We start from the raw sequence: 15,085 nt of genomic DNA, 5'->3' as shown, positions 1-15,085 counted from the left end.
CAGAAAAGCATTCCAGTCGGCGAAGAAATGAAAGCGTCATATGAATATAATATTAGGTCCCTTAATGTAGAAATGCAACGGATCGGCCTAAGGACAGCAAATGCGCATAAGTCCTTATAGATGCTGCCTTTATTGCTTGTAGAAGCCTGGCTGATGACACGCGCTGTATTTCTGCCATGTGCACCAGTAGCAAATGCTCAACCATTTTACCGTATTCCGGATACCGCAGCATGCATACCGACACTTTTGCTTCCACACTTGCTACTGGCCACGTTAAGTGCCCTCACAGAAGCGCCTCAGTTCGAACAAATATTTGCATTCGCACTCTCAAGAACATACGAACGATTTCAGGTAATATGTTATGACATGAAGGAAAAAAAGTTTGCACAGAAATACTCTGAAGTATTGGTCTCTCAGCTAGGGATGTGCTGACACGGTTGGCTAGCAGTGCCTCACTGTTTGCACGGAAAAAGTTTTCAGCTACTTTAATGACTTCAACCACCCCTGCAGAAGGACTGGTGAGCGACAGGTGCGATGAGGAGTAGTTCTTGAGCTCAATTAGTCTGCAGCTTGCATCATTAGAAGTTAGAGAAGCACTGCAGTCTTCGCAATGAAGCTTCTTTGTTATTTTGGAAATAACGTAGCCTGCTATAGGTACACTAGCGACTCCTCTCCTTCCGAGCTTAAGTCTAGAAGGTCAGAGGGAGCTATGACGCTGCCCTCTTCACTCTGTTCTTTTTCTACATTCAAGCCCACGAGCAAAAATCCTTAATCATCTGAGTAGCTACCGTACCTACTCGGCCTTAGAAACTGTGCTAGTGTCGCGCTCCTAAGGCTGCACTTGAACTCGTAGAGGCGTGGGATGGGGTTTTTTGCCCGCAGAGTTGAGAACAGGTTCTCAAGTCCATCTTGACTGAACCTACTTAATAAAACATACTCGAAATCGCACTTCTTTATTAGCATGTCTTGCACTTCGAGTGCAGACAGTGTTGACAAAATGATGCCTGTTTGAACAGGCTTCCATATTGCTTTAGTCTGTGCACCAATACCAATTTTAGAAAACAACTCTACTGTCTCATTCAGAAATGATACGCCGTCCTCACAAGTTCCTCCATCTGCTTTGCTAAATGCGAGCTTGCTGATTCGTGATGTCAACAAGCGAAACCAGCGAAAGATCGTTGCGACAAACCATGCCGTCGAAAGTGCATTTTTCGATAGCAATCCTTTCTCTACCAAAATGTGCAAACCAGCTGATGTGTCGTTGTGAAATAAACTGTAAGCCAAACTAACTTTCATTTTGTCATAATGAGTAGGATCGACACATGCAGGATTAAGGTGAGGAGCAAGCTTGAGCTCAGATTTTGCGTCGCGCTGAACCAGAATCTTAATATATTCAATGTTTACAACGTTAGTTGGCAGGCCGTTTTTTTAACTACATCATCGGGAAGGTAAATTAACTGACCTTTAGTCAAGTGGTTCCTCAAATTTTTCAGTAAGTGGGGCACATCAGCAAAAAACCACAGCTTTCGTGTAGGATCACAGGGGTGAACACAGTTTGTATGCGGCCGGCTGTGTCTTCCTGCATGAATGCCAAATAGCCTCCAGAGCGCCAGGTTCCCGCCCCCCATGTCGGAGGTCACGGCATGAATTTTCAATCCCAGTGCTTCGCGTTTCGTTATTACATTAATTATTTCTTCCTTCAGTGTTACAGCATCGAATGAATTTCCTGTTAAATGATAGGCAATCGTTTGTTTCCACCTAGTGGACAACCCTCCCAACATGAACACTAAGCCATGAGTAGCTAGCGTATCTTCCGGAAGGGAACCGTCAGATAAAGGCAATGTCGGAGCGCCGAGAACACAGCAGCATGAGTGATCGTAAACGAGCCCCGGTGTAACTTGCATTTCGTCAATCATTAAGGTGGCGTGGCGCTCTTCAGGCTTCATGAGGTCAATCTAGGAGGAAAAACACGTAATGCGCACCACAGGCTTAATACAACATCCACCACAGCCATATCTAAGCTATGATCAATCTTCAAAGCTATAACGTGTAGAGAAATATTGCAGCAACTTTTATAGTATTAAGAGAAGCAAAAGAACACAGAGTCGCTTTAATATATACTCGTAGTAAATCATAATGCTAGTAAAAGGAACCTTAATGCCATTACCAATTCATAGCCCTCAATTACCTCTCATGTCTTACAGGCAGATTCAGAACCGTAGCGCTTTTATGTATGAGGCTCATGTATACATAGTTATTCAGTATACCTTCATTCTGAGAGGCTCGATCATGTCTTGAAGAAGCCCAGGCTGAAACTTGAAATTCTCCAAATGGCGTTGGAGTGTGCGCTCGGACGGGAACGGGAAACCATGGTTTCTCAGCAGACTGTAGCCTTGGGACCCGCAGGACAGACGCAGCTTGAGTGACTTTACAAGCGTGCTGGCCTCCCAGCGCATCCCTTGTGCTCAAAACCGCTCCATTGACCTCATCTGGTCGTCACTGAAAATATGTTTAAACTTTGACTTCAGCCGTTCTTTTTCTTCTTCACTTTTAAGATATCTTCTCTTGGCAGCTCCTAGTTTCCTCTGCGACTCTTCATGGAGGCACTCCTGTTGTGATATGCGGTTTAATAGAGCTTGGTGTGTTGCTAAAAAAAATAAAATAAGCAGTCCTTCAGGCACCAGGGACGAATTTCTGTATAATAAAAAAGCCACTTAAAGTTTGCAGAATATTACAAAATCTTACAAGCATGCTCAAGATCAGATGCAAGAGGCTCTGGTGTCGCTATGCGGTCCGCGGAGTGCGTGGCCGTTTCCTGATCTGCCAAAAAAAAGAGAGGCCTCAGACAAAGGTAACAACTTTGCAGTCAAACCTAACACTTACCGCCTGGAAAAGGCAGCTTTGTGGACTCATGAACTTCGATATCTTCGGCTTGGACTGAAATGAGGAAGCCAAGCACTGTTCAAATACCGATCTCCTGATCTCAAGTATTTATACCATTAGGAGCATTTTCAGCGAGCAATGTGTGGAACGGCAAGCATCTTGTGACCATGCAACTAATATGTTTGAGAAAAAAATCAGTGCCTCTTACGATCGTGTTCAAGGGTAGACGAAGCAGGACTTGAAGGCATGACTCTGCCATCAGGCAGTTCTCCAGCTGTCAAGAAATTTGCGTGAAAGGACAATGTCAGGCACTGCAAATGCATGCGGTGTGACCAAGCTAGTACTCACCGTCAGGAATGCACTGCTCGCCACTGCCATTATGAATCGCGACATCTTCTTCGGGTGGGACTGAAATGGAAAAGCCAAAGCCTCCTGAAAGCCTGAAGCACCGGTTTAGGTTTGCAAGTAAGCGCAATTTTTCAAAAAAAAGTATGCTCACAGGATGACTCGGCAGGCACTACTGCTGTGACGTTGTTCGCAGGTACGCATGCTGGAGCGAAACAAATATTTCAGATACACCGACAGCAAATTCAATTCCGGAAAATGTTCGCGAATCATCGGCGCATTGCTAGGTTTTTACTAGGTATTTATGTAAAAAGTTAATGTTTTATTAGGCATTTTCCGATCGTACTGCAGAAAAATGCAACAAACATCACTCACCGCTTTTGTTTGGGAGTGGCAGCCTTATCGCAGGAGGCTTCCTTTGCTTAGGCGCACTCCGATGAGAAAAAAATGGTCGGAATCGCATTAGGCGTTAATTTCTTCTTCCCGTACTTCTGCAGTATGAGCGGCTCAAACTGATCAGTATCGAAATGGAGCTGCAATATTATGCAATACTGTTAAGAAAACATGTGATAAAAAATATACTCGCCCAGAAAAATTCTCAAAAGGCTACAAAGTTAATTCCAATGTACCTCGTGAGGTCTTTCTCTTGAATTAATTTTTAAAGGCATAGCTAATATTCGGCTGCTTAATTTATTCAGGACCACTAAAAAAGACACGTGATAAAAAAGAGTTTCAGGGCTTTTAGTGATCAAATAAACCAAACTGATAACCCAAAATAAATATTTGAGGTCACGTGTACGCGAGCTAAGAAACTGCTAAATCACCCTAAGGCAGGCGATAGTATAACTCTGCTATAGTGCCAAACGGCATTGTTTTTTCAGACGACAGCAGAGCTCTGGGGAACACGGGAGATAGTCTGGCTTACACGCTGCGAAAATCTACATGCTTCCTATTCTGCGCCACCGTTAGAACCACGTGTATTTGCTGGAAGGAAACATTACGTCCGCGATGGAAACATTTTAGCGGGAAACCCACACCGAGACTCAGAAATTAAGGCGGCTATAATAGGCGCAGCACACAGCAATGCCATCAAATGGAAAGTATAACATGGTAAACGACACACAATGATGAGCGAATTAAGCAAGATTGTCAGCCTCTTGACGAGCTGGCAAGAAGTTTCAAGTATACAGACTAGTTTATGCACCAAGCAAAGCAGAGTACCTCGCAGAGGACGGTGTGGTTCGTCGGAGTGAAGTCCTTACGACCGATGTTCTGAATCCACTTTTTTCTTCGACTGATGTCGTTCTTTCCTCGAGGAATCGTGAAAAGCATGAAGCCATTTTCACGCCGGCTTGTGCACTGAAATGCGCAGCAACCCGGCATAACGCGGCGCTAAAAGCACGGTTCGAATGAATGAAGCTCGACCCGCGACAGAGGAAGGCGGCCGGCACATGGCGCCGAAGAAAAACAACAACAGAAGCAAAGCGACGCTTTCGCGCGCGTTTCCAAGGCGACGGCGGAAGGGCCAATCATCGGTCAGAAATGCGCCGAGTGGAGGCGCGGGCGAGGAGGACGTGCGAGAATTTGCGGTGCGGCGGCAAAGTTCACAGAATGGCGCTACTTGTATATCAAGGGGCTTTAAAGGCGCGCCTTCCCTGATGCGGACGGGCGCAGAGGACGAAAACGCAGTTTTCGCACTCTGTGTGCGACGCGCACTAGAAAATTATCGCATAGCACATGTAGCTGACTGGTGCAATTAGGCAATTGCTTTTTTAAATTATGACGCAGACTTAGGACCGGGGTGAGGCAGATCGTCATGAGAGCGTTCGTTTCACAACACGCAGGCAATTTTCTTTATTTCTGTAGCCGTGCATGGTTTCAAAACACGGAACATTTTACAGTTGATCGCAGAGGATTATTTCAATTCTGCATTTCTTTTACATAATAGTTTAGAACATGAACTTACTTTTGATATATAGAGGTCAAGGAGTTGTCAGTTTTCCTCTAGAAATGGTACAAATGTGATTTGTACTTACATGCCTGTAATATATTTAGCTTTCAACGCTTGCAGATGCCACAGAATGCATTGCCCCACTCAAATGTTGGGCTTCCTTTCTTGTGGGTGGCTCTTTTGTGACGTGTTCAAATGTATCATATTATACCCCAATCTTGCTACAGCCTCGAAAGAGGCTAGCAGTATCCCCAAATAAATAAAAGCCTGCAATGCATAAGGTTTTTTTTACGTTGTGTATGGTTGGAACTGAGGTGAATTTAGTCTCGTTTTTTTTTTCTTTCGTGCGAGGCAAGCAAAAAAGAGTGTTTAGCGCCGAAGCTACAGCTTGGCAGAAGGACAGATAAAACCACTTGAGGATAAATGACATTTTATTTACAAAGACAAAATCGGAGCCATATTGTTCGGCATCCCTTTTTAAATTGTGTTTATTTTAAACACGGAGCACTTTCCTGTGCAGTGGCTTGCAGGCCAGCTTTTTGCGGTAAGCAGCCCTGTCTGTCACAGTAGCGCCGACGTTGGCTAAGAGTGGCCTCATGAACTTATCAAACACTACAGATAGTGTGCTTGCGGCGTGGTCATCCCTTGCTGGGCAAACGAAAAGGGGGGCACTGCTCTAGTCGAGGCAATAATAGTTCAGCCAGCTGCTGACGCACGTTGCTCTTTTTTATGTGCGGCAGGGCAATGTCAACAGCCTTAATTCTTAACGGTCACAAGGACCGTGACAAATTCTGACTTTGGGAATGTTAGCCCACCCCTTGATTGCAGGTCAATAAGCCCCATCAGCACGGGACTGGGTCCATCCGACTGGTGGAGGGGAAGGCAGAAGCTGCCTGTTCTCCGCTCCTCAACTGCTCTCGCCACGAACCCTGCTATATAAGCGACGCTGGCATTTAATTGCGATGGTTGATGGGGGCCGCTGCACTGAAATAGAACATACCCATATTAGTATATGGAGCTAGACATTCTGCAATATATTCCCATTTGTGAGAGCACAAAAAAAAACAGCTTTTGGCACTAACCTATAAAAACGTTCCGCAGAGCAAATTGTAGACAGCATGTAGAGACAAAGCTTGTGCATAAACCAAATATGACATTTATCATGTCGCCACTCAACGTGCATTCCCTCAAAATTTTCAAATTTTGGGCATTGATACCACTCAGTTGTTATAGCCTTGACATAACGCGAAATGATCGCTTTTTGGTGGCGCTTCACATGGGTGGAGTAGGTGAACGAGTGTGCACTCACGAGGCATCGCTTTCAGGGATGTGAAGAGCTCGTCAATGTGCATCACAAAATCTTCAGTTCCCGTGAACCTGAAACAAAAATATGCACACTATTCATATCAGCCAAATATTTGTATTAGACAAATCGCTGTTGGCTGCAAAAGAACAGCACTAGTAGTCCAGCGAGCCAGCCAATAAGCGTAAGCTCTTGAGAAACATTTGATGCAAGATATACCTGGCTGGGGCAACATGCGCTGTCTCGGTCGAATCATGCGTGGTTGCCTGTGCTATTGCTTCAGCCAGAACATCAAGTTCGGAGGACGTCACATTCAGGGAGGCACCATGCATACTGCAATACATGTAAAACAGTTACCACCACTACTAAGCAGCAGCCACATAAAAGAAAAAACTGCTTGTAACACATTGCCCATCGGCACAGCAGGATTTAAGTGCTCGTGTGTTCTGAACTGTAAAAAATTCCACTCAGCAGGCAGGCTACAACACTAGTAGCTGCTCGCATCGTGAAATGTTAGTTGTGCAAGGGCCTGAAATGTGATAAGCTTTCTATTTTGAAACAAGAGACAACCAGTTCACAACTATGAGCACTCGTCCCGGAGCTCAAATAACATGCACCTACCTCAAAACAGTCTGTCCGTTTTCAGCGTTTGAAGCTTGGGATGGGCACAGACTGGCAGTCCACAAGATCCTCTCCAGGCTAAATATCACGGCTCTCGCATCCAGACAGTCGTTTCCGCCAGCCATTTGCCGCAAAGAACTGAAGAGGAGCTCGACGGGGTCGTTCGATAAGTTCCTTGTTAAAACATAAAAGAAGCCGCTCTCGAGAACGTACTTACTGCATAGTACCGTAGATTTGCTTGCCAGCAAGATAGCTTCGTAGGTTTCAGCACTAAGAAACTTTTTCCCGCTCCTTTTACAGGCATTGTAGAGAGCTTCGAGGTAGTCTGGGAACTCCTTCTCCAGCCATTGTAGGCTTTCGTCGGTAGCGGAAAAAAAGTGCATTTGGTCAGGCTTTCTCATATGCGCATGTGCTGTTCGGTTGGCCACATTGTGGATGGCAAACCACTTCTGCATCATCTTCATAATCAATATTGTTGCGTCTGCGTTCCTGAACTGTTCTGCCTGAGGGTGGTAACTGGGGTATTCTTTCAAAAAAGAAAGCGCCGAGATAACTTCATCTGAAAACAGCTGCACCGCTCTGTCCACATGCATCTTCTCAAAATTAGTTTGCTCTATGTGCTTCTGTGTCAGGAATCGAACTGGTTTCACAATCTCGTTTTTTTTTAAGGACATAGAGCTGCTTCACAAACTCTCCAGTTATTGGCCAACTGCCATCTGTCATTTCCCCGTCCAGAAGAAGGCTTCGCACGTTTTTTATAATATGACACTGGTCAAAGGACAAGAACAGGCTTCTTTCTGGATCACATGGATGACTGACCACTGGCTTGAGGGAGCCATTGCCCAGGTGGCGCATCATTGTGACATTAATCTTGTGGTTATCCGTGGCGATCCGGACGACGTAGAGGCCACACTTTTCAACTTCAGCGATCACTTCTTTTGTCAGCTGATACAGGAGCTTGCCACTTAACCCGCAAGGAATTTTGTACGACGTGGACAGGCCTGTTGCAACGAAACACAGCACCTTGTTGGCAAACACGATGTTGTTTACATTCTCTCCTGTCCCAGCGTCTTCTCTCACAGGTTGCTGACGAAAAAGCAGTCCATTTTACGATCGTAGATGTATTTGGAGCTTATAGCCATTTCATCCACAATAATTGAGGAAAACCGCGTTTGCTCTTTCATCTGCCCCACCTCTTGCTTTAGGCGTTCTTTCATTTATGGTGTGGTCCCACTTTCACTGTTGGATTTGCCAACATAACGAAGTAGCGTGTTTTTTGAAGGCAATTTCAACAGTCCTCTGTTGCGTATGTAACGGTATATGCCTTAGGGGACAAGTAGTACAAAACTACACATTCCCGGACAAAGTCTGGAGACCACACGGGCCGTTGCCTTGACGCATTGGCGATCTGTTCCGCTAGGCAGTCCTCTAAGCAGAACTGGGCTGTGCCGACCTTGTCCAAGCACTTTCTCAACGCCGAGTGGAGAGAGTGGTTTTCAATACCACTGAGCTTCTTTTTTAGGCGGCTGTTTTCTCGCTGCAGTCTCCCGATAGCATCTGCTTTCCTGAACAATTGCACTCTCATTCGGTTTATATTCCTTGAATCCGACTGCTTGCGCGGAAGAAGGTCATCGGTAGTTTGCGTTGCCCAGTCAAGTGCCTCACTAGACTGCTGTAATTCACCGACAGCATCTTGTGCACTTGGTTTCTCATATCCTGCACCTTTAGGACTTGCTTCCTCATCTCCTAACAAGGGTGCATGAATCAGGCTATCTTCATACACTACAGGAAACGAGCAGGCCGAAGTTGCCGAATGGCCTGTGCTTTTTTCGCGACCACTACAGGCTGAACCAGCAGCTTCATCAGGGCCGCTCGATAAATTTGATGTTCTTTCCTGGTTTGGAGTAGAATTCTGCGTCAATCGCTCCAACTTACGTCTTTTTTGTGGCTGTTGCGGCAGCATGTAGCTTGGGTAACCCGCGAACACGCTCGGAACAGCATCCCGTTTCAGGCGCCGCAGCTTTGTGGACCCAAAAGTATAATCCGAATCTAAAAAGTGAAGGCTGCAGACGACACTGCTAGCAGACTTGTCATTTTGGACAAAATCTTTTCTTGATATTGCCTTCAGCCATGCTTGGCGGCGATCATCATTCGCGGGAAATTCGTGAAAACTTATTCCAAGTTTTTTTTTTCTGTCAGAGTGGCAGAAAGGTACGCAGAAGTACATTTATCTTAAAAATACAGGAGCAGATAGGATTGTGGTGCGAAGCTCATGACAGATGCAGTTTTCATCGCACAGCAAATAATTTAATTGCGGGATCACATTAGCTACACGAAACCACTCGCACCTACCAGGAACACATGCAACATAGCAAAACAAAGCCCAGCAAAAAGTTCTCGCTTCAAGAGCAAAAAAGCAGAGCTCAGAACTTCTGACTCTCGTGGTGGCGTATAAACAATGCACGAGCGCCTATCGCAATTAATTATGTTTTTCGAGCCAGAGAGAGCTTCGCTGTAAAGTAGCTGCCCACTACTTTAAAAATCGAGTGAAAGGCACAAAAAGCATACCTGAGTTTTGTCATACAGCGCGGCAACTTTTGCAACACAAAAAAAAAAAACATTCAGCACGATGGCATGCAATCTGGACGAAATGTTGCGCGGTAAGGGCCGTTGTACGATCGTTTCGGAGCGCCTTCCGCCTCGTCCGCTTCGGGAGCGGTCCGCCAGTTTTCGGCCGCCAGGCGGACGTGAGGCGGAAAGGTGTTGTACGATCACTTTGGCGCTTGCGAGCGAGGCGGATGGTCCCAGCATGCCGATTGGCGCGCCGGGCATATCCGTCTGTCCAATAGCCTTCTCCGGCTGGTGGCAACCTAGCCGGCGCGATCGCACCGCCAGCATCGCTCCACGCGCCGAAACGGGCTCCCGCATCCCAAGGGTCAGATCGGTATGCGCCCGACTACCTTCTCCCTTGCCTCCTTTCCCGCCCCCCTCTCCAAACCCCGATATCCCTGCACACTGCGCTCCCCCCCCTTCCCTACCTACTTCCCGTACGAGCGCCCCCCCCCCCCAAATAATAACCTCTTTTCGTGGTCACGTGGTACTTTTTTCCGTTCCTCGGCGACCTGCACCTAGGCCTAGTAGGCTGCGCTTCGGCATCGCCATGGTGTGCGTGTTGAAGTTCCTGCTTTTGTCGGCGGCTCTCGTCAGCGACCCTTGTGTAGAGATTTTGCGCACTACGAGACGAAAAATGCAATGCTCTGGTTTCAGGCATGCACGTTAGGCAGAAACAAAACTTTGTTCCAGTGCAAAGTGGAGAATCTGTGAATGCTAATGACCACAACCATTTCAGCCGATCCAAGCAAAAAAGAAATGGGTTCAATTTATATCTGGTGTCAGCCTCAACTGATCCAGAGTTGCGTCAATACTGCAGGGCTCGCAGGAATGAGTGCAGACTGGTATTGCAAAGCCAACCGCCACGCAACAGTGCATAGCACATTTCAAGGCATTAAAAAAGCCTTGTAACTGTTGTTTGATAACATGTGCAGGAATAGTGCTGTCATGACCATGAAACAGATGGGATCGGATAAGTGTTGCAGGCAACTTATATAAGTGAGGAATGTTCAATTATGAATTTACTGATGAGCAAATAAATTTCTGCTCGTGGAAAATGCGAGGAGGGCTAAGAAAATCCCGGAACATACTACATTGCCGACACAAGTTCTTGCAGGCCAACCAGGGTTATCATCACCCTGCAGGCAAATAATCGTGTTCATAGGCAGTCACAAACAAATGAAGGCAGCATATGAACATGCAAATGTGCATGGATTACATCTCTTGAAGGCTTCGATAATGCCTCATCAAATAAACTAATGCAGCTGATAGCATTAAGCGCTGCTGCTCAACAACTGCTCGGCACTGACAAAATCATGTTGGCAAACATGCCTCCAACAAAAGCATAGAGACAGCTTAATTCACTTTGGTACCTTTGTTTGACGTGTGGCACACACACACACACACATACAAAATGACGGTGCCCCCGAACTGACATTTGCACTGCGCACCGATTTTTTTCACACAGGCTACATAATGCCGCTGGCACACTGTCTCAACCTGCGCACCCATGATCATAAAACGTACCACTGTATCGTGCACCAAGACGCACAAGACTGGCGACGCTGCTGTTGTCGCAGCAGAAAACACTGCGACGGCCGTGCAGCCAAGATCGTGTCAAGTCGCACACGCAGCAGTTTGCTATGTAGCAGAAACAACGTCGTGGGCTCGCCTCGGTCACGATCACTGCAGCCATCGCAACGGAAGCGACCAGCTGCACAGCTCCAAGTTCATTTCAACATTCGGAAAACGGCGGGCGTCGCGAGTTTTTCGCAGATGAACATATCGCTGATTTGACGGGAAAGCACTCGCACCGACCATAATCACTTTCACTACGCGGACACTTGTCGCTATGCTGTGAAACTTGCGCACGCACAGGAAAATAACTCGCAGCAGAAATTCAAAACGCTTGCCACAACCACAAACAGCTCGAAATAAACACTTCGTGACACCGACATTGCACAGGTCTTGCGTCGGTTTGCAGAGCCGCAGCAGGAATTACAAACGCATGCAAAAACCAAAAACAGCTCGAAATAAACACTTCGTGACACCGCCACTGCACAGGTTTGCATCGGTTTGAAGAGGCGCTCTGTCAACTCCGTCAACGTAGATGATTACAGAATTCAACTAGTGGAACTATCGCTCGCCACTGCTGAACGCGGCGAAGTTTGCAGTCGCTCTGAACACTGGTAATATCAAGATGTGTACAATATAATATGCTTCGCGACATCGCTGCCACTGCCCAGGCCGCGCTCCCCAGTTCAGTCGACGGATGGCCATCTTGCCCCGGCAGGCCGGGGCAGAGCAGAACCGAGACGGAGGGAGGAGGGGCTCGGACGTCACTGACGTCACGGGAAAAGCAGCCAATAGCTGCAATCCGGTCCCCGGCCGGATGCGCTCGTCCGCCAGAAAGTTGAAGTTAACCAACTTTCCATCCGTTCGCCGAACGAGGCGGATCCGCCAGCTCCTCTCGCGAAACGGACGAGGCGGAAGGCGCTCCGAAACGATCGTACAACGGCCCTAAAAGCCTCGGTTGCCCCAGTCGGCTTTTAGACGACAACTAAAGCTGCATGCAAAAGCAATCCGTAACTGTTTAACAACGTACCTCGTCTTCATTGCTAAGTGGAAAACGAAAACTGAAACTGGACCCACCGCGGTGGCTCAGTGGTTAGGGCGCTCGACTACTGATCCTGAGTTCCCGGGTTCGATTTCCCGGAGTTCCCGGTTGCGTTTTTATGGAGAAAAAACGCTAAGGCGCCCGTGTGCTGTGCGATGTCAGTGCACGTTAAAGATCCCCAGGTGGTCGAAATTATTCCGGAGCCCTCCACTACGGCACCTCTTTCTTCTTTCACTCCTCATTTATCCCTTCCCTTACGGCGCGGTTCAGGTGCCCAACGATATATGAGACAGATACTGCGGCATTTCCTTTCCCCAAAAACCAATTATTATTATTAACTGAAACACCGTGCTGAGATCCGATTTCGTGCACTGCTAAAAGGCTGACTTCCGTGACTTCCGACCCCCAATGCGCCATCCAGCAACGGCGGCGCGCCGTTGCTCAGGCCGTTGACACAGTGTATAGAAATTGCGGAAAAGGAACATAGGCCCTTATGGCTAGCATTTCTGGATATTAGGGGAGCCTATGACAACGTTACTCAGGAGCATTTGTGGGACATACTGGGCACAATGGATGTGGAAAATGGAGTAATTAATCTTTTAAAAGATATATATATATAGAGGTAACAGAGTGCTCATAAAATGGGAAAAAAATGTATCAGGGCCTGTAGAGATACAGCGGGGGCTTAGACAAGGATGTCCTCTGTCCCCTTTGTTGTTCATGTTGTACCTGCAAGGGTTGGAGACCAAGCTAGAGGGGAGCGGACTAGGCTTCAACCTATCTTTTTTCAAGCAAGGGGAATTGATTAAACAGACATTACCGGGACTAATATACGCGGACGATACAGTGATAATGGCTGACAACACGGAAGACCTGCAGAAGTTGTTAGACATATGCAGTACAGAGGGAGATAGATTAGGCTTCAAGTATAGTAAGGAAAAATCTGCAGTCATGATATTTAATGAAGAGGGCGGCGAGCATAGAATACAGGAGTTCGTGCTAAAAGTATTGAATGAGTACAAGTATCTTGGGGTGTGGATAAATAACAGTGTTGAGTATCTGACAGAGCATGAAAAATATGTAATGAATAAAACTAGTAGGAATGCAGCTGTCATGAAAAATAGGGCACTGTGGAATTACAATAGGTGTGAGGTGGTAAGAGGGATCTGGAAAGGGGTGATGGTCCCTAGCCTGACCTTCGGTAATGCGGTCCTGTGTATGAGGCCAGATGTTCAAGCAAGGCTGGAAATTAGGCAACGGGGAGTAGGGAGGTTAGCATTGGGAGCACATGGCAATACACCAAATCAGGGGGTACAGGGTGATATGGGATGGGCGTCTTTCGAGAGCAGAGAGGCTAGCAGTAAGATAGCATTTGAGGAACGATTGTGAAAGATGGAGGAAAAGCGGTGGGCTAGGAAAGTTTTCAGATACCTGTAAATAAAGAATGTTGACACGAAATGGAGAAAGCGAACTAGAAAATTGACAAGCAAATATCTGGACAGCAGTAAGGGGGCAAATCAGCAATTATCGGTTAAGAAAAAGGTTAAAGAAACAGAGAGAGCTTTGTGGAAAACAGGGATGCTGACGAAATCGGCACTGGAAACATACCGGACCTTTAAACATGAAATTGTCAATGAAAATATCTATGTTAATTGTAGGAGAAGTTCTTTGTTGTTTGAGGCAAGGACTGGAGTTTTGCGGACTAGGACGTATAGAGTCAGGTACCAGGAGATAGACACCTTGTGGATTGCGTGCGGAGAGGAGGAGGAAACGGCTGAACACTTGATACTCTCCTGTAAAGGGCTTCACCCTACAGTGGAAGGCAACGGGGCTGACTTACCCAAGGCATTTGGGTTTAGGGATAGTGAAGGGAAAGTGGATTTTAAGAGGTTAGAAGTAACCAAGCGAAGGTTATCTGATTGGTGGCTAAAAGCAAGACAGGAGTAAAATTTCACAAGACATGGCTAGGTGGCTTGAGCCACCGCCCGATTTAAAGGGTTCAGCCGTATGGCAGTGACTGCTACAACCAGGTCAAAATAACGCAAGTTATTTCAACCCATGACGTCGCATCCGGTTTGAAGAAAAGACGTCACGTCCGGCAATTTTTTTGCTGTTTGAGCCATGTTTGAGCTGAGCCGAGCATTGCTTTCAGTAGCACTATGGCGGGTCGACAGAAAGAGCGCGCGATCGTGTTGCACGTGAGTAATTTGTTCTTGCTATCTTTTGGTATGCACATACTGAGTTCTTGCCCGTTATCTGACACTCGGCATTCCGTTGTCAACTTCCTTGCGCCCGAATATTTTGTGTTAGCAGATAACCCAGGACTAGCGCTGAGCCCACTTGCCCGGCAGTGGACCAAAGGCCCGGAGGGAAAGACATCTGTTTTTTCTTAAGTTCTGCTCAAAAGCTCTGTGCAGTCCAACAGAAAAGAGCTTGCGCTGAGCGTTTTTTATATCTTTTGTCAACCCAGCCCAACGTAACTCATGGTCATGTAAAACACGCATAATTACCAGCTATTGCGTACTCCCGAAAAAAGGCGGGAACTTCTGACAACAGTCCAGAGTTGAACTAACCGTTTGTGCGATGAGTTTTGTACGCGGTCCGATTTTTTGTGGCCCCGCGGCTGGGAAAGTCTGTACAGTGTTGACTTAATGCTGCACTTGTGGGTGGTTGAATTGGGAGATAAGTACGTTCTCCCCACTCAATCGTGGCTGACACGGTTCAAAGCCGCCCGGACCCCACCCCGTGATCGCGT

The 15,085-nt window shown here is 46.8% G+C and overlaps 2 pseudogenes across 1 annotated transcript; both read right to left on the bottom strand.

Annotated features, from left to right (window-relative positions):
• Positions 1 to 3,220: 3,220 nt before the first annotated feature.
• LOC144125911 (THAP domain-containing protein 3-like) lies at positions 3,221 to 4,666 on the bottom strand (annotated as a pseudogene). Its single transcript, XR_013313437.1, has 4 exons — positions 4,450 to 4,666; positions 3,604 to 3,761; positions 3,383 to 3,433; positions 3,221 to 3,291 (listed from the first exon to the last, which is right to left on the bottom strand). The product of XR_013313437.1 is annotated as a THAP domain-containing protein 3-like (transcript).
• A 1,017-nt stretch (positions 4,667 to 5,683) lies between these two features.
• LOC144125904 (uncharacterized) lies at positions 5,684 to 9,235 on the bottom strand (annotated as a pseudogene).
• Between the last annotated feature and the right edge of the window lie 5,850 nt (positions 9,236 to 15,085).

This window comes from Amblyomma americanum, chromosome 1 (genome assembly GCF_052857255.1).
Source record: "Amblyomma americanum isolate KBUSLIRL-KWMA chromosome 1, ASM5285725v1, whole genome shotgun sequence".
Classification (NCBI taxonomy): domain Eukaryota; kingdom Metazoa; phylum Arthropoda; class Arachnida; order Ixodida; family Ixodidae; genus Amblyomma; species Amblyomma americanum.
The sequence above is the reverse complement of the archived record's forward strand: the minus strand, read 5'-3'. Positions and strand labels throughout refer to the sequence as shown.